Source organism: Tachysurus vachellii, chromosome 11 (genome assembly GCF_030014155.1).
Source record: "Tachysurus vachellii isolate PV-2020 chromosome 11, HZAU_Pvac_v1, whole genome shotgun sequence".
In the NCBI taxonomy this organism is placed as follows: Eukaryota; Metazoa; Chordata; class Actinopteri; order Siluriformes; family Bagridae; genus Tachysurus; species Tachysurus vachellii.
Window position 1 is genome coordinate 9063191 of NC_083470.1, and position 27618 is coordinate 9090808.

General features: G+C 36.1%; 1 long non-coding RNA gene across 1 annotated transcript; it reads left to right on the forward strand.

Moving 5' to 3' along the window:
• Window positions 1–1134: 1134 nt before the first annotated feature.
• LOC132853984 (uncharacterized) lies at window positions 1135–25191 on the forward strand. Its single transcript, XR_009649214.1, has 3 exons — window positions 1135–1210; window positions 23789–23970; window positions 25145–25191. It is a non-coding gene; the product is annotated as an uncharacterized LOC132853984 (long non-coding RNA).
• The last annotated feature ends 2427 nt before the right edge of the window (window positions 25192–27618 follow it).

Genomic DNA, 27618 nt, shown 5'->3' on the forward strand with positions numbered 1-27618 from the left:
ACTTTGGCTCTGCTGTGCTTCTGGATTCTCATTAGAAAGAAATGGCAGACTGAGGAGTTTTACAGTTCAGTCATTCATATATGACCTTGGCAAACTTCTATGCCTTTCTCTTACTTATAACACATTCAAACATTAGAAATTTGTAGACCTTTTAGCAAATGGCTCTGTCTGTCTCACCCTCAGGCCTTTTGTGCTTTTCTTTGGCTTTTAGTATTCTAGATCCTTTTTGCATAAAGAAGTGCACAGTGTAGTGATAAGGCACTGCGTGTGTCACCCACATGAAAGGACACATTCAAACATCCAATATGTGGTATTTACTAGATAAGGTCATCCTTATCTGCTGATAATAAGAGGTTGAGATATTTGTGTCCAATTATGTTTAATAAAGAAAATGCCTTAGTGTGGCTGTCTGCATAAAATGCAAAAATATAGTAAGGAACTATCATTTGAATATAGCTGTCAGTAAAGGAAAGAAATATTAATAATAAGAATAATAATAAGAATAATCAATTCTACTACCACAATAATAATCTATACTTGTATTACAGCCATACAGCTGTAAAATCCTTATCAGAAGATTACAAGACACAAATCAGGCAAACATGGGGCTTGAATTGCCTTGTCACCTGATTTAACCTAGGTTGAACAATAAAAAAGCAGTTATACAAACAACAATACATTTATTCATACATACATACATACATACATACATACATACATACATACATACATACATACATACAAATAATTATACAACAATCATTTCATTCATTTCATTGTTTCCAAACAAAACAGAGAGCAAATAAATGCATTCCATTCATTTTCAGCATATGTTTTCCACTTCATCAGTCCTGAGTCCTATTTCTTTTTTCTTCTTTCTCTGGTGACTGGCTGCAGCTCCTGCCAATCATCTCTTTACAGTACTTATTATTACTGCCAGAAGTCATATACCATATGATGTATTCATTCAAATTTCACAAACAGGGAAATGGGTTCTATGAGTGATAAATAATTGTGAAAGTAGTTTGTCCTGTCTCTCAGTAAAGGATGAATTTGGATGGACATATGAAAGGATGAGTGGCAGAAGGCTTATTAAGGCTGCAGGCTACTGTGAGTATGGCGTTTACAGCTCTGGGCAGATGCTGGCATTTACTTATACAAACTGAGAAATGACTGAGTAAATATGAAGGACATCAATCAGCTGAGAAAGGTATCTATCTATCTATCTATCTATCTATCTACCTTATTTTTTCTCCTTTCTCATTGCATCATATATGTAACGATAGTAATACCACCAAGGTTTTTCATTTCTTTTTCCCTTTTTGTTTTACCTTTTACTTCCTCTTTCTCTCTATTTCTGTATACCTGTCCTTAATGTCGCCCTGTCTTAAATGAGCTTCTCTTCTACACAGTGTAGACAAAATGAAATAGATGTCTGGATTGCACAGTCTCATTGAGATGTATGGAGAGCTGAATGAGTTAGTGCAGCAGAGATATGCCCCTATCCGCATCCACACTGGCGCCTAACACCCATTTTATTTTGGGCAGTGTCTTGTGAGACTAAAGAATTACCGTGACCTCAGGACAGAGTATGGCAAATGCCAAAACACAATCATTTACAGAAAGAATGAGAGAGAGAGAGAGAGAGAGAGAGAGAGAGAGAGAGAGTTACCTCTGCAGAAATTAGTTGTGTGAAATCCTAATGGAAATAGTAACCTTGTACCTTCATAAATTTGTTTCAGTCAAAAGAAACTTAATGGCATTTTTATGCAGGGGCTTGGCCCGTAAATCACGACAATATACACAATAGGTTATAATAGGTAAGAGATTATACATTATACACTTGTCTATTTTTTCTTCTATTTAACACCCACAACAAAAAAAAACAAAAAACAAAACATAACAATAAGAAACAAAAAAAATGAACAACACAACAAAAAAAACACAAATGCACATTTATAATGAGCAATGACACACTTGTGAACTTGAAACCCAGCCTCAAAGTTATCAGGACAGCTCCAAGAACAGCGTGTGATCTTTGCCCTGACTTTGAGAAAATCATTACGACGATTTTTTTCTCTGCAAAAAGCCCATTAAGTTAACGAGCAATGGGAAAAGAGGGGAAAATAGAGGGGAATGGCTGATTAGGAAAGAACACAGTGAGTAGGACGGTCCTGCTCTCTGATTAGATTAGGGCACTAACAGGCTAGGGGTTCACACTCACCATTATGGCACAATCTAGCTGAAAAGAGTAAGCATTTAGGCAAACATATTTACGTAATTCTCAGTATGAAAAACTGAGAGGCCAGCCTACAGTATAATGCTTAGTCTATGTGTATCTTCATTATGCAATCAGCAGTTAGGTATAAAATAGTAAATAATTGTTCTACATTAATTAACCCATTCATCTTGACTTAATTCTAGTCAGGGCCTCAATGAATCTGAATGCAAGTCATGACTAGTCTGGGACAGCAGTCCATTAATCACACCCAGTCACATACTCATTCATACCTAGGGGCAATTCAGTTTATCCAGTCCACCTACTGGAATATATTTGGGAGGTGGGAGGAAACTGGACAACCTGGAGGAAACCAATGTTTCCGGCATGACACAAGGACCCTGAAGCTGGCAATAAGGTGGCAATGCTCCTTGCTGCATGAAATAGAACAAATACAAATAAAAAAAAAAAAAAAAAAAACACACAAATATACAAATATACAAAAACTGAATATGCAAGTTCAAACAACATAGTCTAACATATCCCAAACATAGTTATTTTGTTAATATGACTGTATAAACAGTTTACAGTATACAGTGTTATATTATGCTTAATACAGTGATATACTATTTCTTATGTACAGAATTAGTTGGGTTTTTGGTATTCTGCTATTTTCAAGGAGCGTGATATTATAATTCTGGGTCTACATTTTGACCTTATTATGGTTAATGTGCTAGATATTAGACATTAACATAACACCATGTCATAATCTTACCTACTTACCTACAAGTTAACATTGCTAATGTTAGTGAAAAAGTGAAGAATGCAAGCTAATTTAACTATATTTAACTAGCTTACTAGTCATATGCTAACATTAAAAATAAAATATATCACAGATATAGAAAAGCAGAATGTGAAATGGAACTTATCATTTTTATATATCAACATCTGTCTTTTCCAAACATGCCTGATATTCAGATATACAGGAATTTCTGCAATTTATGTCACAATGACAATAGATACAGAGTACCAGGTTATTTGGGTGACAAGTGAGAGTGTTGTTATGCATATTTACAAGCTATTTCCTCAGATATAAGTGTAATGTAAAGAAAAAGCAAACTCTTCTAAAACAAAACTTGTTGGTAGGGAATCTGTTAATGCTTGATCATTTAAATTATGTAGCACTCATCTGGTATTATTAAAATATCTTAGGTATCATCAATATGAAAATGAAAGAGTTAATGTCACAAGCAAATGTTTATAATATGCATTTAAAACAGATTTATATGAAATGACTTAAGGCAATTCCTCAGGTCTGAAGAGCATTTTAGCCATGAGTGTAAATGCACTCATCGCTCAAAGCACCATTAGACAACCAAAACATGTCCAACTCAGAAAAAAGACACATAGACCTGATCAAGTTGATTCATTTAAACAGATTCAAAAATGCCATGCAACATTTATTTGGTGCAACAACTTTTGATTAACTACAGTTTTTTTTTTTTTTTGCAGCACAAAATTATTTAAATTTAGTAACAACACAGGCTGTCGGTGCATAGATGCTATCAACAAATTTGAAGATTAGACATCACAGATTCTGATCTGGCAACCTGGAGAGACATTAGACTCCAGGCGTAAATTTGATCAGGTTACAATCCGGAGGTGTAAACAAAATCTGTTGCGCAATTGGTTACAAAAATATATATCAGGGAAAAGAGATTTAAACCACAATGCAGCAAGTGTTGATGAATTGATTTCCTTTCTGATAAAGATGAATATCTGTGTAATTCCTTGCTAGTGTAGCAACTAGCTTCTTTGTTAATTATGTTTACACTAGTGACCTCTATTAGCTCTATAAGTCATTAGTTCTGGTTATTGTCTATATTTTGTGGGTGTGTAGTTCTGATCAGAAAATGTAGAGATTTACACACACTGATTTAAAAAATATCTTCAGATTAGCAAAGAAAATAACTGTATTAGTTATGTAGACATATCAGAGCTATAATCAATCTCTGCTACTTTCTTCTGAGCATTAGTTTCTTATTAATGACTCTATACATAATTAATGATGATCATGTATAAATGGAAAAAAATGCAAGAAGTATTAAGTAAAGCTAAGAAAGTAAGGGAATTAAAGTAGATCAGAACAAAAAAAAGATCAGAACAAATTTGCCTTGGATTTGGATTGGTCAGGGGAATCATTTGTACAAGTCATATGGCATACTGTTGAGAGAAACTTAATGCAAATGGCATGTCAATGAATGGTAACCTGTTGTTCTAGCATATAAAGAATATATACCAACCTACTGTACAGGCTGGCTTGCTAACAGAAAAATCTAAAGGAATTCTTTTGGCTACTGTGTAGAAATTGTATAGCTGTCTACATAATATGCACATAATAAGTCAGATGTTTTAAATTTGATCTTAAATTTGTACTAGTCTTAAAAGTAAAGTGCATCAGCTCACAATCATTTTTGGTTTCCCAAAAAAAACTTGTTTCCAAAAATTTGCAGTCAGTTTACTCAGAGTCCCTGAGGCCTCCTGCGGCCAAAAGGTGACCTAAGAAACTTCACTTGAGCTGAAACAGCCCTTAAGATGTTGAAAGGGTTTCCCTCAGGGCTAAGTGGCGAAGGGAAGTGCATAAGGGTGTGTTAAGAACATTACTGGAATGCCGCCTCACTCTCCATATGAAGTCAGGCACTCCACAGAAGACTACAACTTCTGCTGTGTGCTTTTTCATTCTGCTGGGCAAAGATGAAGGAAAATAAGCCTGCAACTCTTTCTGTACACTTGAGATGACTTTAAATTGACTGCGAATTGAGTGCCAAACTATTTCACAGCATTTTTTCTAAATTCAAGACCCCATGCTGAAAACATTTCAGTGAGGATCCGATATCTTGATGTTCCTTCAACTTGCTATCCACTTTAATAAAACATGAGTTTAAAAAAAATAAAACCATGGATTAGCAGTTATGCTTCCTAAGTGTGCACTCGTGTGTGTGTGTGTATCCACAAAAATAGTCCACAAAAAAAAAATCCACAAAAATCTATTTTTTTTTTTGTTTTGCTTTTTTTAACACAAAAAACCCTGCAGTGTTTATAATACCTAAAAGGTTAAGCTTAGGGTTATGTTTAGACACAGCATTTATTAACTGCATTAGTAATTATGTCAATTATATCCTCACATGGATAGCAATATTAATATTGTCATCTGACCTTTTAGCCACGCCCACTCAATGCCTCAGGGTGCCTTGTTCAATATGGCGAAGAGAATAGTAGAGCCTGGGAATAAAATTGATGTTGTAATCATTCATTAATATTGAAGCATGTCAAGATTAAGAGCTCTTAAGTGCACACACATACACACATCACACAGACTCATACATCTGTTCATACCACTGAGCTGCCAATACCAACAGGCAAGATTGTAAAACACAGCACACATTACATTTTGATTTATTTTGTTGATAATGGAGTGTAAAAAGAGTTATGCTGTGGGTATGTACCAAAAGGCCAGTAAATGTCCTTTCAATCATAGTTAGCCACACATACTGACTCATTCTATTACACAGCTATGAGCCTCAGTAGACACAGCTAATACTACACAACCTCTGTTGGCCAGTTCTGCAGACTTTGATGTCTTTTACTGTAGCACTCTACTAATGCATCAAAAGCACAGCGCAGTATATAGTATGGAAAATTATTCAACGTTACTCCAGGCTATCGTTCTCTAACTTGATATGTAACCTGTTGAAACATTTCTTTTCTTATTTTTCCTCCTAAATAAAACCACAAGTCTGGAATCTAGATTTCCTGAACAGATCGCTAATATGGACTATATGCTGCTGGTATACTGTAAGGCTTTAGTACAAACTTACTTGTTTTTACACAGATCTATTAGACCTTAATGTCTAACATGGTACCCATTTTATCATTTAGATTGTGCTGAATTAAATTTAACTGAGATAAATCAGAAGACAAGGAAGAATGTCACTTCCCTAATTTGAAGGGTGTTTAATATGCTATAAAAGATACAAGTTGCACACTATGACCCTTAATCATGAAAGCTGCATATGGAAAAATCTGAACATACAATGAGCGTACATGTATTCACTATATAGCCAAAGGTTTGTCAACACCTAACTATGCTTTTCTAAAATACAATTTCATAGTGAACATCTTTTCCAGAAGAGTTTGGGTGATTATAACAGCAAAGGGGGCCTGGAATGTTCAACAAACACATATGATAATACCAATTAGAAATATCAGAATAGCAATAGATAAAGAACAGCAAGTTATAATAATAATCATTTATCCAATTATTTACATGTAAAAACTTTAAAATATAAAATATAGGAGGTTGACTTTACTGTCAACAAATGTGACTTCAGTTAAGTGCACATGAACAGGATTTCTGCCTGATTATGGCTTTAAACACATGTTCATACACTAATTTATACCTTGCATCCGAGATGTTCATCTCTTAACTCACATCACATCCTGGGTCTTTGTGTACCTGTCACGGTATATATAAATAATACACACATATTAGTCTGTGTGCCATTCTGTATGTTTACATATGTATTTATCATGTACATTATTAAAAAAATATTCTCAATGAAACAGATATTTTTTTTATTTTCACAAAGCAGCTTTACAGAAACATTTATGCTTTTATCAGCAAATGAATAATCCAAACATTAATTGTGCATCATCTTTTTCAGTCATTTAAAAGGGAAAAATATGGATAATTTTTTTATTGATAAAAGCACACAAATACGTAAAATTTGCAAACATTTATAATTACAGAAATTTTGAAAAAACATTAAATGAATAAAAGTGAGACATTTTTATGATACATGTAAATGTTCTTTTATCTGTGATTGTAAATTGCAAATATTCACTTTATCCCAATTTTATACTGCATGCTATACAGTAATTATTTTTTAATTAAAAGAATCAGCAATTTAAAATGTTTTATTGGACCAAACTAAATTACTATGTCATTAAAATAGGGATGTACAGTAGCTGAATACAAATCATTTTGAATAGATAGATAATGTGCACTATTCTGATAATAACAGACAGATAATAAGAGGTGCACTATTCTTTCTATTTTTTATTTATTTATTTATTAGAATGCTTGAAAGTTGCGAGATAGGTAACTACATTTTCACATTTCTTGATTAGTTTGAAAGCTCTGCATAACAAAATGAAAATAATTTGCCTTTGAAGTCATTGTTAAAAGATTTGCAATCTGCTGCTGTGAATAAACCAGTTAAGAAATAAAGTTTTCTGTGTTTGAATTTACCAGAAGATCTACAAGGCTTTAAGAACTTCCAAGAAAATAGTCTGCTCTAGAATGTGAGTTTTTCAACATCTATTGTTCTACTGTTAACGCTTCTCTCCATTTTCATCCAACGTTGCGGCTCATTTAGGCTCAAACTGGAACAACCCCAATTACTTACAGCCAACTGACAATCAGTGTGACTGATAAAAACAGGATTTCTGCAGGGGCTTGTCTGATCTTGACTGATATTAAAGGAAAAGTAATAGTGAGCACTGGAATCAGAATAGGGAGTTAGGTATCGCTGCGCACACTGAACAGTTGCTGTCACGATGTTGGACAAAGGCGAGTGAGGATCCAAATGCAATTTTTAGACTTTACTGAACCAAAACAAGAAACAGGCAATACAAACAAGCAGACAAACCAGAGCAGAATACAGGGCAGACAAACCAGAGCAGAAAGGAGACCGGAACATCCACAACATACATACAAGCACAATGCTATAACGACCAACAAAAGGGAAGTGAACAAACAGGGTATAAATAACAGACAAGAACCAATCACAGAGCAGAACTAATTAGAGACAAAGACAACACACCTGAAGGAGAGAAGGAGTACAATTAATGTCCATGGAAACCAAAGAGTGGGCGGAGCAAACAATTAGCCACAGGGAAAGACAGCAGACAGAAACAGGACAGAAACACAGACAGACTCATTACAGTTGCAATATTATGATGAGAGATAGCATGCTTTATGTACCGTCTACAATCCCTAAGTCCCTTTAGTTTTGAGTTGGGATGCAACGATGCTGAGTTAGAATCTACAGAGAATCTACTAATTTTTCTGATTGCTACTGCTGATTTATTACTTTAGGATAATGGACTGGCACATGCATTCACACACCCAGCAGCAATTGGTACTTTTATCCGATTAATGTAGAAGCAAATAGGTTTAATATGGGCCTTGATTTGTATTCAGAGTTCTTTTCCATTTTGAAATACTGCATGGTCTCAGAGGAACTAACAATCTATGGTAAATATTATAAAGGATAAAGAAGCAGATGGAAATAAATCACTCTTGTACTAAAACATATACTAATTTAATTGGGGATATTGCCATTAATTCCATTTGTGCTTAATCACTATTGGCCAGAAAATAATAGGTTATTTTACAGTGGTACAACAGGGAAAAATGACTGAAAATCTTTGCCATTGTCATTTTCAAATCCACTTTGATCCAGAAATGTGATTAGATTACCGCCTGCCGAGAACTTTTCTTACTACAAAAGGTTATATCACAATGTTAACTCCAACAATGGTTTGTAATTAAATTTATGCTAATCTACTAAACCAACTAAATTAGTTTATCCAAACAAGTAAAAAAAAGGAAAAATTTAATTTAGGCTACTGAATGTTAACCATTCAGTACAGCTCTTATGTCTGGTAACTAATACATCGTATAAAAAATATAGAAGAAGTAGAATGTTTAGAACAGGAGTGTACAATTTTATCAAGAAAGGGTCGGTGTGGGTGCAGGTTTTTATTCCAACCAAGAATAAGCCAGCTGAGACTATTGAAAGCCAAGACAACTGATTAAACAGATGGAACGTGGTGGGATACTTAAATTTAAATACTATACAAAAGGCTAGTTTTCTGAGGCTCAAACTTAACCACAACAAATAAACACCAAAAAAGCTCATAAGAAAACACGTGTGTTGTACAAGCTAGTTATATAAACATTTTTTATTACCAATAAAATGGTTGGATATTGCACAAGCACACCTGCAGCATATGCTGGTAAAATATTCTTTTTTACTCCAGACCTTTTTGTTCTGCAAAAGTTAAGGTCAGAGTTCATGGCAGGGATTAGCAGATGTTCAGACATGGTTTGTGCATCAAACGTCATACGGGCCAAAAAATGCAGAAGTCAATACCAAACAATTCCATATAATAGACGAAAGGTCACAGAGCCATTATTACAATAAAAGAATATGAAAGACAAGTAGAGGAGTATGCCTGTGATGTTAGTGGTGTTGACTGTCGCATAGTTGTTGGTGCCAGATGATTTGAATTTTTCAGAAACTGCCAGCCTCTAGAGTTTATAAAGTTTATAAAGAGTTTATGCAAATAGGAAAAAGAACGAGTGATAGTACTGTAGGAAGCCTTGATGATAGAAGGTGATAGAAGAATAGCCAGAAAGTTCTGCTCACAAACGGTTGTAAAGACAGAACAGAAAAGCATCTCAGAATAATCTCTCTCTCTCTCTCTCTCTCTCTCTCTCTCTCTCTCTCTCACATTCTCTCTCTAAGAATATACACCAGGAAGGAATAGGCATTGCACACTTAAATTGTAGTTATTTCAAAGAGACTATACTTGTACTGTGTACCAGTGAAATCATCTTTCTGAACTATTTCTGGAAGCTATTGCACGTAAAGCCAATATAAAATGATCAGTGATTGCACTGTGGTTAAACACAGTGGGGACCTTAATAGCAATTCTGTTCAAAACATAAAGTAGAAAATAACAGTGGAGGAAAAAGAGACAAGCTAATTAAATTTTTTCTCAAGCAACAATACACTGAAATATATTAATCCTACTTAAATATAAAGATACCATGTTACTGTAGAAAGCTAAGCAATCATTCTCAAAATGAAGATTCCAGAATTTTTTAATTTATGCTTTCAAGTTAATTGCTTTGTTTTTTTTTTTTTCATTAATTGAGTCTGTTTGGCTGTTTAAGCCTAACTGGGTATATTGTCTCTTTTTCGCTAGATGCAACAGCTCACGTTTCATATCATAGCTCCAGCTTGCATCATTCACCCCCTCCCAACTTTCTTTCAGCTGTTGTTGATAGTTGACTCTTCTAGCACTATTAATTGCTATAGCATTACTGAAGATATTTTCTCAGTTACTGATTCTGGCTTCAGATCCTCTGGCTATAGCCCTGCAATAAGAAATGAACGCACTAATTTATATACTGTGCCAATCAAGAGATCAAAGACCGATGCTCATTTATAAGGATGTTAATGTCCCTGCCCTCACAGCAACAGCAGCTCTGACTCATGAAACTGATTAACAATTTACTGCAACTAATGACCAGAAGGCATGCTATAAAAATCAGTGCCAAGATATTAACAGCCATTTATGTGAAAAACAACTCAGAAAGTCAAAGCAGACCAGAAGCTAAAGGTTTCTCTAGGAAACCTTTTTCTGTGACCTGTAATTTCTTCCACTTACGTGTTAGCTACAACTTCTTGTCATCATTTTAGCAAAGGATCCAATAAACGCTTTAGATAGCAACAGTTAATTACCTCTATTTCTGTTCCTCTTGTACTTTAGAAAATAATAAGAATTTGTTCAAGTCTACTCACGTTGGATTGCAAAAGTGCTAAGGTAAGGGTCAGGACAGACAATCTATACTTCATGCCTGGATATCTGTAGGATTTGTTATTCTCCATCTCTGGGTCTCATGATCTCACTGAACTGTGAAAAGGAGAAGGACCATCTGAGAGAGTTCATCCTTCAGGTCAGAGGTATTCAAACCTTTGGTGGGAAAGAACTGCAGAGGTGTGCAGGAGACGGGGAGATAGAAAATACCAAAATATAAATATCAGATCTGATAACCTTTACGAATTTTGCCTAGGAGCCCTACATTTTAATATTGGACTATGCCTCATATTCCGCTACCAGTACTCAAATGAAATATCTTTGCTAATAATAAAAAAGGATAAGATGAGCCAATCGACATTTGCATAGGTGTTTTGAACTCTCCAATATTAACTGACACTGTCTGGAAACCCCTCTAGTTTTCCTTGTCTCACATCAGTAATGTTTTGACTATGATATTTGCAAATGGGAATTATTTTGAATATATCTGCTCAGGGTGCTTGCAAACTAAGCCCTGTGTATCCCAGTATTGAAACTTGGTTTATCATTTGTTGTTAATTGGACTGTAATAAATCACCAATGGAGCTCAATGTAAAGCCATAGGCCTCCCATGAGATGCTGTGGTGTATTCAGTGGAAACCATGAGGCATACATACAGTATTGAACCCCATATAAATTTAAATTGCTTCCAATTAACTTACTACATAAGAAATGTTATACAACCACTGTACAGTTTAATAGGAATACCTGTACAACAGCTTATTTTTGCAGTCTATCTAATCAGCCAATTATGTAGATATACAGTACGGTACATCAAAACCTTCAGTTAACATTTACATCAAACATCAGATTGGGGAAAATGGTTGCTTGGTGCCAGGTGGGCTGGTTTGAGCATTTCAGAAACTGCTGATCTCTTGGGATTTTCACACACAACATTCTCTAGAGGTAACAGAATAGTGCAAAGAAATATGCAGTGAGTGCAGGGTCTGCAAGCCAAACACCTTGTTTATGAGAGTGAACAGAGGAGAAAGAAAAGATTGGTCAGCGTGGACAGGAAATCTATAGTAAATGTTAAGCACTCTTTACAGCTGTGGTGAGAAAAAAAGCATCTCAGAACCCATAAAACGTCATGCATTGAGGTGCATGAACTACAACAGCAAAAGAACAGACCAGGTTCCACTGATCAGTCAAGAAGATGAATCTGAGGCTATCATGGAAACAGAATTTTTCTAATCAACTCTCCAATTTCTGTGAATTTATGCTCATGGTAGCCTCAGATCTGTATCTGCATGATTTTATGCACTGTGCTGTTTCCACATTTGCTGATTTGCTGATTGGAGGACTGAATAAATATACAGGTGCACATGGGTTCCTACTAAAATGGACAGGAAGCATATGTCAGATTTGCATAAAATTCCCCTCAAAACCCCACAGGATTGGGGATGTGGTAGCCTAGTGTTTAAGGTGTTAGACTGCCAATTAAAAGGTTGTGTTTGAATCCCAGGTCCCTCAAGCTGCCACTGCTGGGCCCCTGAGCAAGGCCCTTATTCCTCAGTTGCTCAGTTGTATAAAATCAAATGAAATGTAAGTTGGATAAGGGTGTCTGCCAAATGCAGTAAATAGAGAACTTACGCGAAATTCTCATAACTACAATTATAGTCCATATATATTAAAATGTCCTCAATTTAATGAGAAACCCTGACAAATCTGATCCATATTCCAACTTCCTAAATCTAATAGACCCTTAGAAAACATTCAATTGTTGTCGATTTATGGTGAAATTATAATCAATTACCTAATTTATGTGACAGCACTACTGCAAACTGAATACTAATGTGAGTCCTATGCAATACTAAATAGTTTTTTTTACTGTCGCTAATACAAATGCAGAAATGATCTGAAGTGTATTTTATCATTAGAAAATTAACACAGAGCATACTTTGATAAATATGGCTATGAAAAATATTATACAACAAGACAGAAGACAACAGTAGGTTTGAGCTGGAGAAAGAACAATCAGAAAAAAGTAATCTGAGGAAGATGTATAAAACAAGTAATTATGGAAAAAATAACAAGAGAACTGAAATGGATTGGAGGGGAAATGAAGGTTAAAACCGATGAAGGGATGTGATAGTGCTGAGAGAGGCAAAGGGGAAATGGAGAGGAAGGAGAAAAGGGAGAAAAAGGAATAAAAGTATGAAGTGTGTTTAAGAAAGCGGAGATGAGTGTGTGGGCTGCTAACTGTCACAATAGGTTAGACTTTGACACGTGAAAGCTGAATTCATCTATACATTTACAGGTACAGGTGTGTGTGTGAGCGTGCACTGTTATCAAAACAACATTCTATATGCATTGTATATAAACTCTATACTATATCTGTAATGCTAAAATCCCACACAGTTTTTTCCATGAATATGGACAAGTGTTTTAAGCAAAACTGCTCATTTCACACACTGCCATAATGTCAGCTTGTTGGCAGTTCAAGAGAATGAACAGGGCATGAGGAAGCACAAATCGGATGACTTATAATCTGCTTTTTAGCTGAGGATTTATTTTATATTTAGCAGAATGAATCTGGATCAGGGGATGAATCAGCATTCTTTTAACATCAGTACTTTACCCTGTACTAAAATATACAAAAGTAATGAGGCATACTGCAGAATGTTTGAACAAGAGATGTGTTTTATCATTACTGCTCTTTTAAAGGAGAGGTTTGCTGACTGCTAGATGAGCTGCAGTGACAACCTTTGTGTTCTGCCCAACCAAAATTGACTCCACCATGCTTTTAAAGCTTTTCATGCATCATGAGATATATTTTAAGGAAATAAGAGGAGATATAAGTAGATTTATGTGTTCTTTCAGTAGGCAGAGAAAATTCCTGGTGTGGAAAAATTCAAGAAAAAAAAAATTCAGAAACTATTTTTTGAGTTTCCACAAAACGGTGTCTCATTTTGTTACCTTTAACATAGGTGGAGAAGCTGAATTCAACTAAACAGCCAAAACACAAAACATAACAAAAATGTGGTTTTGGCCAAAATTAGTTATTTTTTCTGTTTCTATTGCAGACTTTGACGCATCATTTTTAAGAACACAATATAAATGACAATAAATCATAAAATGCTTGTATTTTAGAAAAAAAAAAAAAAAAAAGTCACTCATTTTCCTTCATTTATTTATTTGCTTGTCAGTGTTCCTGCAAAGCTCATACTGTGTTTACCAAACTAAGTGATAAATCAGTCAGTCTGCCTAACAATGTCTAAAACACTTTTAGCTAATTGTGCTTGTCCTTACACAGAGAATGCTACTCTTTGTTCAAGTTGTTGTGTAGCATAAATAATTCAGTTTGTAATCAGACACAGGCTGATATCATTGATGCTCCTGCACCATAGCTGAAGAAACTTTAACTATAATTTTCTCCCATACATTCAAATATTAATTTTCAGACTATATACGGAATTTGCTAGATTAGAAAATATAATAAAAAAAGGTTTTCATTGGCTGCCACTCATTTAGGCTACAGTTTTACCAGCTCATCATTCATCTAATCACGTCTCAGTCAACAATGGGATTGAATGAGGATTTAAAGCATGATGTCCTGGGCACTTGAGAACATCATTTATATGAAAGCACTCTTACTAAACATTATAATCTGCAGCAAAGCTGTTGCTTTATTAAGATATTTAGCCAACAAATCAGGTCAACTAAATAAAACGGAACATCAAATATACAGACAACATTTAATTAAAAAACAGATCTGACTTTTCATTCATAATGCAAAACTGACTTCATTTGTGTATTTTGCTATTACATGATTTACATACAGTGACTTCACTTACTGTACTTACATTCACTTTTTAGCTATTTTTATTGAAATTGATTTTTATTGCTATTTTATGACTTTTGTCTATTTTGTGTAACATTTTATCTCAATTACGTCCGCTTCAGTTACAGGTTGAAACACTACCAAATGTGGAAATGTTCAAGGAGGAGTAAATACTTATGCAAGGCACTGTACTGTTCATATTCAAATATTTACATACATAGTTTCTTTAAATATTAATTTCTAAAGTATTTGCAGAGCAAGTCAAGCCCAAATAAAACGATTGTAGCATTGTTTGTCATTTAAAAGAAACCAGTATGCAACTGGTGCATAATAAGCACTGCATACTAAATATATGAAATACTAGCAAACTAAACATGTTCCTGCACTGTAGCTCAGCTTTTAATTCTGCTCACTTGCTAGCTGGTGAGCATACTCTTAAATTTTGTTGTAAACAAACTAACCTTTAGAGTCTGCTCACTTGCTAGCTGGTGAGCAGACTCTAAAGGTTTGTTGTAAACAAACTAACATCCCAAAGTATCTAAATCTCTTTACTAATTCCCCAGCAAACCTTGTCAATTACCAGTTACTTTACCAGGGCTCAATCTGCTCTTTCTTTCCATCCCTCCCTTCCTTTCTGTTTTTATCTAGACCTGCGTAACCACAGGTGTCAAGGACCTGTCCTTCTACAACGCATGCCTGGCACATTAAATAAAGCAGCAGCAATGTTAAATCCTGCTGGGATCTTCTCTGCAGGACAGAAAGAGAGGCAGAGACAAACGACCATCATTATATCATAATGACCAAACAAACAGGCTCCTCTAGCCTTCTGAGCACTGAGTGGTTCCCCTTGTCTCGTCCGGACAATTACCCGGTAATTTACACAGGCATTGTTATTTGCCTGCAACGCACGATCACTCACTTCTATTACGACTATAGATTAGTGATGAGAGAGCAGGCCTGTGGTGAGAAGAATGCCCTTGAGGACAGGTTTCATGTGGGTCATGTGGGCTCAGCTGGGTGCTGGCTGCAAGGGAATAATAATAACCACAACAGTGGACATTCTCAAATTGCGAAAATAACAAACCGCTGCAAGACTCAAAACAGAGCATTGCATTAATTCTGATGTAGAGTGACATGGACTGCACAATTTTATAATCTTCACTATCACCATTACTATGATTTTACAAAGCTTTATTTGTGTCAGGCTTTAAAGGGTTAGCATCACCTTATCTGCCAGCCAGTAAGTACAAAAGGGCTATCTTATGAGGACCTTTGAACTGTTTCTCTTTCAGGAATGTACTATCTACTATGAACATCTGCTGCTGGTGAGCATTTTGCATTACAAGCAGGAGGAAGAAAAGAGCTGACCATTTTGGATATGCACTTCTCATGAAAGTCTGTAGATATAGCATCGACACACCATCGTCATCCAGGATCATGTGTTATGTCTGACTTAAGGGATTATTTGTAAAGGGTGGGAGAGCTGAATGTGAAAGTTCACTCATGACAGATGACATAAGCTGTGGTTTTCAACATAACCAACATGAGCATCAGAAGGAAAACATGAAGCTACAGCTGTCATTGTGCTTTAATTTTAAAATAATGTAAGTAATATTAAGACATTAATAAAACCAACAGGATTCTGCAGGTAAATATACATTTGGCTTTATGTGCAGCTTCATTTAAGTGATTTTGCTATTGTGAAAGCACTATACAAATAAAAAATGAATAATTGAATCACAACGCTTAATATAATAATGAACAATTCTCAATACTATAAACAATAGATGTCTTCTAAAAGCCTGTGTTCTAGCAATGTTAAAACAAGCTATAAAGATATTTTGCAAGAGCTGGTATTTGCCGCAGGCAAATATTAATATAATATTAAAATGACACATGCTGTCATCAGCTGAGAAGAATAGACCCGTCTGACGGGGTTGTAGAAGTCTGCCAGTGGCACTGTTCCACCATCATGCCTGGCTCACGTGTGTGCACTGCTTTGTGGTGAGCCACAGATTGAAAGAAAACCCTGGGGATTTTAAAGCTTATCTCTGTCCTCCACATCTATAGCAGGTGGATGTTTATACTTAAAATGTATTGTGTTTCTACGTATGAAGAATAAAATAGAAAACATATTTACTCAAAACTTGGTATAATGTTTAATATATGTTTAACTATGGAACTACAGAAATTGAGAAAATGTCATACGAAAGCTTTTTTCGTATGACAATACAGGGTTTTACGCAACTATTGGACCCCATCCATTTTCTTTGCTGCTTATCATACACAGGGTCACAGGGAGCACATAGTCTATCACAGGGGACTCAGGAGACACCCAGGACAATGTCTTGACCCATTGCATGGCACAATTGCATAGATGACAGACAATTTAGAGAGACAATAAGCAGTGCATGGACTCCTAAAAAAATGGAAACTCAGATGCACACAGAGCAGAGGCTAGACTCAAAAACTTAACCCTAAGGAGTGTAAGGGAGATGCATACGCACAGATTCTTCCCTTACAAGAATTATTGTACTAATTGTATAAAGCTCTTAATTTACACTTTTGAATAAAGAATTCATGATCGTTTTCACAATGAAAGTGAAAATGAAAGTTTTAAGTGATGAAACAGTGTTTATCTTGCTTTATTCAGTACAGCGAAATCTGACTAGTTTATTATTGTTGTTAATTGCCAATATTTGACAATTGTGTCTGATATAGATTGGGTTGGAAACATGCTGATTCCTTCCTTTAATGGAATAGTGCAGTATATGGTAAGCATTATAGAGCATCTTTCTTTACTGTATAAACAGTAGCATAAAAGCTGAATTTTATTTTATAAAAGGCATTTTATATGTAATTATTACACAACTTCCAATACACCATCTCTATACTCTGCTGCTGGGAATTCACTTTTGGTTGTCTGCTACAGAACATAGTGTCCCAGGCTTACATCTGTGTAGGCACATTGATGTAAATACTGCTGTTTTCCTTTCCACTCTGGTTCAGATTTCTCTGATTTATGTATGAACAGCACTGCTGGCCACAACATCACTGTTGGAATTTGCTGCAGTGACTCCAGAATACAAGCTAATATCATTGGTATACACTTTATGCCTTTCCTATTTTATCGTTCTCTTTCATTCTTCTCCAACACACCCTATTCTCTTTGTTGCTTTCAGACATTTAAAGCATCTTTTACTTGCCTCAGTGCCACAAAGAAAAGTGAATGTCTACAGCTGCTAGTTTGTGAAGTTCATAATTAAGGATTATGTTTTTTCTCAGAAGCATGTTCTGTTATCGCAACAGTGAATAAATCCTTTAATCATAGAAAGTATCATAATAGTATATGCATATGTAGTATGCTGTATGGAGAAAAATGATTCATTTAGTGTTGTATTCAGAGTTGAGCCTGCAGTGCATGTAATGAGGATTTAATACAGAAATTTCACACATCGGTATTCAGAACGCAGGCGTAACTCTTTACTTAACAGCTATACAGAAGTTGCATGAGTTACACAGTGGAGAGATTTTTGCTAATGGAAAGCTAATTTCTATTACTAATTTATTTTCTGGTTTAAGGTTTTCTACTTGTTTTCTGATGCTTCTTCTCAAGAAAAATCTGTATGAAAAAGTCATAACCTCACATTCATGACAAATACACACAGATAAATTGAAAAATTAAGAAAGGAGGTGCAAAACCAGTCAACTCATTAATGTAACCTTTGGACTTAAGTCAGAAAATCTGAATACAGCCCATTTTACAACTCTGTGCAAGAGATTATGGAGGTTTTTTTTCCTTTCTCACTTGTCTCACTTAATTCCTAAAACCTTTGCTGTGTTATGGACCGTTCTGAATTGGACAAAAAAAAGGGAACAACTGGCTGAGCTGTCACCTCTTTGATGGCTTCAGACTTGTTACCCTCTTAGAGCTACACATCGCTGACATTCACAATTAAGGCACTTAATTGCAGTTATGTCGTTTCTGGTGGCTTGGCACAGATTGGAAAGGCAATATAATTCTCGTTATCTTGAAGGTTGTGTCTGCATCAATTAACTTCACATTTTTCCTTTCATTCCTGCGACATGGCTCAGCTCATGGCATTTCTGCTCACTGACTGTCATTAGCTATATCACAGCCATTACAAAACAGCAATGAAACAGTCATAAATTATTGCAGACAAAGATTGATCATTGTACGGCACTGCATGTGTTAGCATTAGTGTTGTTGAAAAGATCATTTGGCTTGTTAATGTGAAAGCTCAGCTTTACTGCATAGATGATTTTATTCTGTATGAACCAAGACAAAACTAGGATAATATACTGTAGAACACTAACCATGGTTACTGAGGCATTATATAGAGGAAAATATCTAGCATTTATGAAGAATTATATTTTACACACGGAGATATAGGCCTGGTTCACAGGGTTTTCTGAACAAATCAATATGATAATAGTGAGTGTCTGCTCCTCCTGCAGCACCGTCCTCCTGAAATGCACAATTTAAGTACACTACAACTGACAGAATTACTCATCTTCCCTGGAGAGACACGAAACACAGTGATGACAACATCCAAAGAACTGAAAATGGATGCTGTCTTGTGTAAGACTAAGAAGTGTGAGATAAGGCACCTGCTTGGAGGTGCAGATTGTGTTGTTTTGTGTGTAACAAATTGTGTAACAGTAATTTTGGGGGGGTCCCAGCGACTGTTGTGAAGCATTGTTTCTTTCCTGTTCAGGCACCATCCTGGCATCACACTCTCATCATGAACTGCTCCTGTGTTTTAACATTGGTGTCGTTGCTATCTTTATGTACTGCGTTCCCACCCAGATAGCAAATATGTGAAGCCTTGATGATAGCACTCACTTACCACTTTCATCTGGCCCGTATACGACTGTGAAATGGCAGTGACGAATACATCCAAACTTGGCTGCCAGTCAACAGTCCCTCAACCTTGATGAGACTTCACTGGATAAAAATGTCTACACCTATTTATTTAATTGCAGTTTCAGTGATGCAAGGCCAGAAATTTAGCAAAACTAATCATGTCATGTAGTTTTTTGTCTATAATGTCAAATAAAGGCAAAGTGAAAGAGAAAAAACAAATAATAATTTAGGAATAATTATATTGATAATTATTTTTTATCAAATAATGATTAAAAAAAAACAAAAAAAAAAAAAAAACAGATAAAACCCTGCTTGCATAAGCATGCAATACTTTTCTGATAACTCTTTGTGTCTAATCACCCTTTGCATTTATCATAGCAAGAAGTTTTTTCTCTCTTTTTACTCTGGACAGCTGAACTTTCATGCTTCCTTGCAAAACATGTTCAAGCTGTTTTCAGCCTTGTGCCTGCGCACTGGACCTTTTTCAAGACTTTGATTCTCCTTTCCTGAATCCATTCCTTGGTTGAATTTGCTTTGTGCTTTGGGTTGTTATCATGTTGGAAGGTGAAACTCCTCTCGATCGTCACATTTTTGACACTGGCCTGTAGGTTTTGTGCCACACTAAATTCCTAATTGTAACTGGACATTATCATGTCTTTATAATGTTATCATATTTATCTTGAATAAAGCCCCGAGTGTAGCTGAAGGGAAGCAGCTCCAAAGCTCGATGCTGCCATCACCATGCTACACTGGAGTTTCAATCTTTATTTCATCATACCATCAGAAATATTCTCATGCATGATTAAATGTTTTATCAGTATATATAGCTTTTGCATTTTTACAGCATTTGGCAGACACCCTTATCCAGGGTGACTTACATTTAATCCTATTTTATACAACTGAGCATAAAAAGGGTTAATGGCCTTGCTAAGGGGCCCAGCAGTGGACCTGAGATTAGAACTCACAATCTTCCAATTACTGTAGTAGTCCAATACCTTAACCACTAGGCTACCAAGTCCAAACCTGACGGGTTTAATCTTTATATTGCTGGCTTTACTGTATGTAACAAAACCCAATTGCAGGCATTTATTTCCACTGTATTTTTGCCTCTGATTACAGATGCTGTGAATCTTTAATTTAACCTAAATGCACTTAATTCATAATCAATCTCTTAGCTAGCTACCTACTGTCTAGGCTTTATATGTGTAATGCAGTGAGATTAGCTCAAGAAAAGGCCATTGAACAATATGTATAAGAATTTCTTTGGATTAGCAAGGAAAGAGATGAAACAATTTTCAGCCAATTTCATCATTAGGATATACATTAAATTATGTCTATCTTATATTTCACATATTTCCATTTGAAAATGTTGTGTTCATTTTAGAAAGCTATTGCATTTTGCCATGTGCTATACAGCATGGCTTTATAAGCTGTACATTAGAAACAGTGGGGTCTCTACCCTTGAAGAGGGGCTGACAGAAAATTAAATTCCAATTATTACTAATGCCCCTGAGTGATACAAGGTGATCATGACATTCACAAGCAGACAGGAAACAGACAGGAATGCATTAAAGAAAAAATCAAAGAATGAGGAAATGGTACAAATAAGGATAGTAAGAAAAAAAGGATTTGCAAGGGATTCACAAGGAATTTTATTTATGTTGCTGGTTTCTCAATGATAAATAAGAAACAATTGAAACAAATAAAGAAAAATTAGTTAAAGATAAGCATTCATAAAGGTAAGTATGTGGAAATTGGTTTATCATACCCTGCAATGCACACTAAATTATGCAGAGATACTGTAAACAATATGTACACAGTAAACTGAACTGTGGACACTGTATCACATCCATATTAAACATGCAGAATTTCTTACAATGTGTCATATATTATCTGATAGAATGTGCACTTAGCTTGTCATTGAGCACAGTTACAGCTCATGGAAGTTTGTAGAGAAGCAAAAAGCGAGCAGGAGGATTAATCTGTTGCGATGAAATGAATCAGTGGACGTTTCTTTATGCTCAATTTGTGTGTTTTGTTACATCACTATTCTTTGTTACTAGAGGTAACCATTTAAATTACTCTCAGCACAAATGCTATAATTACGCAGCGTTGGTTAACAACTTAAATTAACTATTTGAATGTCTCTCTTGCTGCTTAACACAATGCTTGCATTACAGTCTATCCCTTGGTGAGGTCTCCCATGAGGACTGGAGTTTTTCCATCTAGTTACAAGGGGTGAATATGTGCTGTTATCATGGTTGAGTGAACTCCTTTGAAATACAGCTCTTCTGTACTTAGCTTGCTAATACAGATACGCTGGTTAAATTTGTGTTTCTCTCCATTTCGACTCATATCTCCACCAGGTGCTTTGACTCAATCCCACATCCCCCCGCTATGTTAGCTGTTTCATAACAACAACAACTCCTTGAATTGAGTCGGTTTCCCTAGCTTCAGCCTTCGTTCTCCACACTGGTTGGCTTAGTGATTTTCCACATTCCCCACTGTCTATTGAGGCCTGTGGTTAGCACAGCTAGCATGCATAAGGCACTGGTTCCAGGAACATTTGATAGTATTACAGCAGTGTTGATTAGTATAACAACAGTATGGAGTCTAAATAATGGTAATGTGGTCACATACAGTACATAACTGGCATTTAAGTGTAGTTACTGACTAATTAATCGTTCAGTTATTGGATTATTTTGGTAAAAAATAAGAGCATAAAAAACAGCAGCAACTAGAGCTCATCTAGAGCTCTTGGACAACTTTGGTTCCAATCTTGGTTCCCATAATTCTTTTTCTGTTGGTAGTATGCGCCATTATTTAATTATATAATTTATTCTTTTTTTTTTCTTTTCAACTGACACTTATTGCAACATATTCTTTCATACATCTTCAGAAAGTGCTATATCGTGGTCATTGTTCTGATGTATCTGGAACATTAGGTGTCAGATGGAGCCACACCTTGTATGTACACAGGGCCATGTAATAGGCATGTAGAGCAAAATCTATTAAAGAAATTAAGTGCTAGAAATTCTGCATAGTACAGCATGGATGCATCAATATGATCCTAGCTTAGAAATGCTTACATTAATCAATGTGTTTTTGAATGTGTGTGTAAGTGTTTGTCTGCATGCATGCATGTGTGGGTTTACTATCTGATTAGCATAAGTTCTAGCAGTGGTTACTGGCATGGTTTCCTGATTTTCATTTAAATTAAATGGACATGTCAGAGCCGCTGTGTTTTAATATGGACAAACGGAGCAGATAAATGAGTGTGTGTGTGTGATTAAGTCTGTGATATTAGCTTGGTGCTGGTTTTCATTTCCCTTCAACTTGTCAGCACACAATCACATATTTTAAAGATGGTAATATCCATGCAAGTTTTGTGTAACAGTCACTAGTATTTCTCAGAGAAATAACAGCCGACACTAGAGCTTACGTATTTTTTATATGGAAACAATGCTTATTGCTTAGCTTAAGCAGATTTCACATTCTGATTATTAGTTTTTGTTTGTATTTGCCAGTTGTTTGTATTTGAACAGTTGCTCAACACAATGCAAAATACAAATACTACTACTTATGAAAATAAAACTTTTCATTTACTATGTATTGTTGGTATATATATGTTTGAGCTTAATGCATTACACAGTGTGTCATATACCTGAATGCTTTAAATTTAGACACCCGACTGGCCAAAGCAAAATTTGGCTCTTTAATTGTGTGAATGAATGGCAGACAATGTTTTCAGAATCAGGACCTGACAGGGAAAATATATTGAAGCAAGTTTACATGAAGTGCAGCAAAAACTGTTGCATAACTTTTCTGATAGCATGACATGCAATAGCCTGATGTCTAAACACATCAAAAGAGATTAAAGACGTTAGCCAGATTTTATAATATCTTTTTTTCATGTTATGCGAGGACAGAACTCTGCATCTCATAGCCAATAAATTGTCCAGCGGCTTGCGGACCTTTTGTCAAAAGCACAAGCACAATGCATTAATGCACTTAGTTAGCTAACTACTGAATAACCCTGTTATTACGTAACATTGGATATGTTCAGTAACTGGGCTGGTGTACTAGCTATTGAATATATGATTTGTCGGCATCTACTTTACGCCTAAATACACCAACACTTCATATTTACTCATCTATCTACTCTAACACTTAGGTTTTCTTTCAGGATGAGCTGCTGTGTTGAGGGGGAAGTGTTGGTGGGAAGTTAAATCCGTCTCCATGTTGATGCTGCACACAGAGACACGTAGGTGGCTACTGCAGATTGACTGGAATCGTGAGAGATGGAGGAAGAGTAGGAGAGAACGAGATCAGCAGCAAATCCAGGATAAGGCAGAATGCCAATCCTAGGTTGTTTTTACGTGTCAGATTGTCTTGTTCGTTTAAGATCTGCTGCCATTTCTGAAGCGTACGCACTCCAAGCTGTATGTAAAGTCATTACAATAGGTATTGATTTTTTTTTGTTTGTTTGTTTTTTTTTTAAACTTCTGTGTGTCAGCTTTTTCATCCTGTCTGCCGCCTTGAAAGGCTCTGGACGTTTGCTGTGAAAGACTAGAGAGGTTACAGTATGTGTACCTTTAAGACTAGACGCATTAAAAAAAAAGCTCTGCACACAGTTTTCAGATGCAAATTCTTCTATTATATATGTGATGTGAGGAAGCAAAAATTATGTTCTAATGTGAATGTAGAGTTAGAAATGCATGCTTTAAGTGCTGGCAGAAAAAAGGTTTCTGTTCTGAATGTTAACAAAAAAGCATCAGTGCACCTTAGTAACGGCAGCCTGCCGTTATCACAGACTTCACATGTGTACATATCCTTTACTAATTTCCTGTAACTGAAAATAGCCAACATGCAAACATGAACGTCGTTCCTTGCATAAAAAATTATGCTTCTATTCCTGGCCTGGCAGATGCAGACGCTTCAGGAGACAGACTAAATCAGAACACTTTCTATATTTAGACACTGACATAACATTAGTATTGCTGCCTGTAGTGGAACATCGGGGGGTTGGTGAAGGGGTAACTTAGCAACTGTTGCTAGGCAACCTTGTTAGTAAGCATTGATTTACTGTAGAGGGGGCACGTGAGGCTTCTGGAAATGACTTTCATTTTGAAAAGGCATGATACCCATTTAAACATGTTACAAACCTGTTGCGTGCCTGTAATACACTGGAGGTGCTGTATATATTTATACTGTATGATAGAGAACTGAGGGAGATGGAGAGAGCAGATGATTTCTAGCGCTAGTATGCTAAGGCTCATTTGATCATATGTTTTAAAGCCCTACTGATTGAGCATCCATCATAGAGGTGGCTGTTAATAATGCTATCAATTAACAATTCATTACATTAGCCTGCATGTTAATGATTTAAAAATAATTCATTGGAAAGCAGTGCACAATTTATTCTCTGCACTAACATATGCCACTTGTTCATTAGCCAGTGGCCATATTCATGTTTGCATTATTGAGCAGCATATTTGCTCATCTAATGAATGCTAAACAGTCTGCTTGCTTTGCTCTACAGACAGAATGAGAAGACATCAAGGCAGCAGAGATAACAGAACCTCTACAAGATAAGCTCCAGTCCTGCAAAAACCAACAGTGAATGTTTCAGAGCGCATGGACAGATTCTTTCTAACAGAAATAACATAATGACAATTTTTTCACAACAGAGAATAAATAGTGCAAGCTCAATGGTTAAAATGACTAAGTGTATAAAAAAAGCATTAGTTATATTGGTGAAGACTTGAAGGGAATGAGGTAATTCTAGAAGGAAACTTATGATCTGCTGAAGCTTTAGCCTTGGAAAAGGGACACTGTCTGTTAAACTGTCTTCTCCACCCACTAATTAATTGTAGTGGTTACAATTCAGAGAGCCATGCAGTTAAAGACTAGCTAGAAAAAGCTTACAGATGAACAAGGAACACTGAGGCTTAAATAAACTTCATTATTGCCTTATTAAAAATGCATAGGGTGGAATGAAACATTCTACAGAGCAAGGATGAACAATACGGCCCATTTCATCTGAGACAGTTATGGTTCCACAGAGCATGGCAGTTATGAGCAAAGTACTCCTGCGTGGCCATGCTCAACTACCAGAGACAGTGTATCCTAATGTGGCTAAGGAACATGTTCTGACTATAAATTTTCCAAGAGTATGCGTTAACATAATCACTTGAGAAAAAAAAAGTAGAAAAGCCTTTTATCATGGTAGTGCCAATGGGAGCAGAACTACACTATTCATCAGGTGGAGCATGTCAGATGTCTTCTAAGCACTCTCAGTTGTGTCTCATTATGCCTTGGATTTTTAATGTCCAAGCAGAACTCCTGGAGAAGGACCATCTGATGTGGGAGCAACAGGTTGAGGGAGAGTGGATTAGTACCACATTGGATTGGCTCAATGCCATGTGAAGACCTCGGGAATATTGTTAAACTAGAACCCATCCTAGATAGAAACACTGCCCAAGCTCCCTGCTCCATTAAGGACGTCCCTCTACCAACCTCTACCTTATCCCACAGACAAAGCCATTATAGCTCATAGCTTTGCCAGGGGTCTCACTCCCTCTCCCTGCTTCAGCTCGCACGTCACCATGCTGCCCGACTCCACTTCATCAACTTCGCCATCCTTTTCCACTGAGGACATCACTTCTCCTACTTGCTTTGCTGAGGACATCACTCTTTGATGTGTACAGTACGTCACAATCCCCTCCTGGATTGTGGAGATTGTTGCTTCCCTACTCTTACCCTACAGAAAACTTTGCTCCCCCCTCTGGCTTTGTGGGGAATGCTGCTCTTGCATCTGCCTCCCATCACCATTCCTGACACTTTTATTCTGGTTATGTTTTAACCTTGCCTTGGCTGTCTGCATACAAAGATGTTATTGTGTAAGGAGACAGTTTAATAAACACAGCAGCAAATAGTCTCTAACTGTCTAAAACTTTGCTAGATAAGTGTGCTTTTCTCACAATATCTTCAACTTTTTTGATAGCTACAGTATGTGCCATAGTGAAAAGAAAATAAGCCTAATCATCTCAAAAAGTTTATGATGGTCCGTCTTTATCATCTATACCGAGAAGAAAGCTTTACAAGAATTTACAGACTCTGTATACTCCTAAAATGTTTAAAAGACCTAATGAAAACATTAATAGCAAAATAAAAAAAACAACAAAACTGAACTGTCTGAAGAAACCAGCAGTTTTCTTTTTCACATTGAGAACGCTTAATGACATAAAGGGATGATAAAGAGGCTCCCGTTTATATGTTCAGAATGGCATTTACTGTATGATGTCTATGATTATAAGTTCCCAGTGTAAATGAATAATTCTGTAAAAATTGTAAAAAAAAAAGTTTTCCAGAAGTAGATTAGGTTATACATGTAGAATGAAAAATGAAATCTCTGTGATTTTCCCTCTTATTATTTTTGCCAGTAACTAGAATTTTTTTAACACTAGAATGTAACCTTATGTTTAAGAAAATAAACACATTTCAATTCTCATTATGTTACTGTGTTAAAAAGGTCAAATGTATCTCAGAGAAAACATAATCAAGGTCATCTGGAATCTGTGGAATTACATGAGAAAATAGATGCTTGCAAAGTGAATTGAACCAAAGGTTAATTTTACCTGAAGACATATTCTGTAGAACATTTCAACAAAGAAATCCAACTTTCAGAAATCCTACAATGCATTTTCATTCATTCATTCATTCATTTTCTACCGCTTATCCGAACTACCTCGGGTCACGGGGAGCCTGTGCCTATCTCAGGTGTCATCGGGCAACAAGGCAGGATACACCCTGGACGGAGTGCCAACCCATCGCAGCGCACACACACACACTCTCATTCACTCACACAATCACACACTACGGACAATTTTCCAGAGATGCCAATCAACCTACCATGCATGTCTTTGGACCGGGGGAGGAAACCGGAGTACCCGGAGGAAACCCCCGAGGCACGGGGAGAACATGCAAACTCCACACACAAGGCGGAGGTGGGAA